Source organism: Parathielavia appendiculata, assembly GCF_033297405.1.
Source record: "Parathielavia appendiculata strain CBS 731.68 unplaced genomic scaffold N657scaffold_22, whole genome shotgun sequence".
Lineage (NCBI taxonomy): Eukaryota > Fungi > Ascomycota > Sordariomycetes > Sordariales > Chaetomiaceae > Parathielavia > Parathielavia appendiculata.
Genome location: NW_026944241.1, coordinates 221,648 through 223,118, shown reverse-complemented (window position 1 = coordinate 223,118; position 1,471 = coordinate 221,648).

Genomic DNA, 1,471 nt, shown 5'->3' with positions numbered 1-1,471 from the left:
TACGCAATGGCGACAGGGAGATTGGATCTTGACGAGGAACAACGAAGATTGGGACAATCACAGTAGCGGAACTCCACTAACACTACACAGCCTCAGCCAGCAGATCCCGCTTTGGCTGCTGAAGATAGGACGCTGAACACTTGGAGAACGCAGCCTCCAAGTCGATCTGCTAAACTAAGTCAAGAGGCAACAGGTGGCGTGAGAAAAGGGGAGAGAGTAGAGGGCTTGTACGAGTTGATGGTTGAACGTCAAGGAATTGGATGTAGTTAGCGTGCCAAGGCCCTTTAGGCTTCGCGCCTCCGGGCGAAATAAATTCCATCCATCAACCCCCCCCCCCGTGCCTTGCATCCAACTGAAGCATCCACTCCGCACCGCAGGGCACCCTCCGATGCACCCAAAACTCGAAGTGACCTCTTAAGGGCTAATCTCAAATCATGGCCGGCTCAGAACGAGGCCATAGATGAAGGGGCACTCCGAGGCTATGAGAAGGCGCTGGGCTGTGAGCGCGTTAACTTGTGTATCTCAACCCTCAATTAAATCCCAGATCTCGTCATCCTGTGCCTATCAGATGTAATGTTTCTGTCACGGGGAGCAGGCAAGCAGGGCAGACAGAACTCGTGGTGGTATTGCCTGTGTGTGATGGTGCGGAGGAAAGGCGGTGGTGGGCCGATTGAAAGATGGAGAGGCACCCAGAAGTACCGAACAGAACATCCGACCACGTGAACATGCACGGTGTAAGCGCCAAGAGCTAAGACGGAGGCCTCAGACGATTAAACAGGGAGTACACCTCCCCCGAGGTGAAACAGCGAGTAAGGATAGCTGTTATATATCAGCAAATGCGACGAGTCTAATCAGCTAAAGGCCTTAGATACAATCGAACATTATACCGGTAGAACTCCCCGCTATTTTTCTTCTTAGAGATACTAGCCAATGTAAGGTCACACATCCTCAATACCTACCAGTAACATTGGATTCTGATTTCGTCCTATACGAACCCCTGACCGTTCCTTCCTCGTCTGGGTTTTTCCTCTTTCCTATGCAGGAACCGTCTGAGCTTATCTGGCGCCGGCGGGTAACCGCCTGTTCCATCTCCGTGGTGATCCTGAGTCTCGTTTATATCATGGGCGTCGCTGAGACCTTTTCGCGACGACTCCAAACCGAGCCGAATCGGCTCCTCACAAATCAAATAATAACCCATATTTGATTTGGTTGGCTTGGCACGCCCCAGTATTTGATTTATTTGGCTGGGTTGCATATTTATTTGGATATTTGCCAAATAAGTCAAATACCTATACATAACCCTAACCCGGGACAACACCCGCTCTTTTCAGGGGCTGGCATCTGCACTCGCACCCACACCCGCTCCCGCACCCAGGTGTTGGAAAGTCGTGGCACTGGAACTTCGGACGCTGAGCTGCAAGTGCCCTGCTGTTGGATGCATGGCTGCCCAACTGAGCGTCAGGCAACGTGA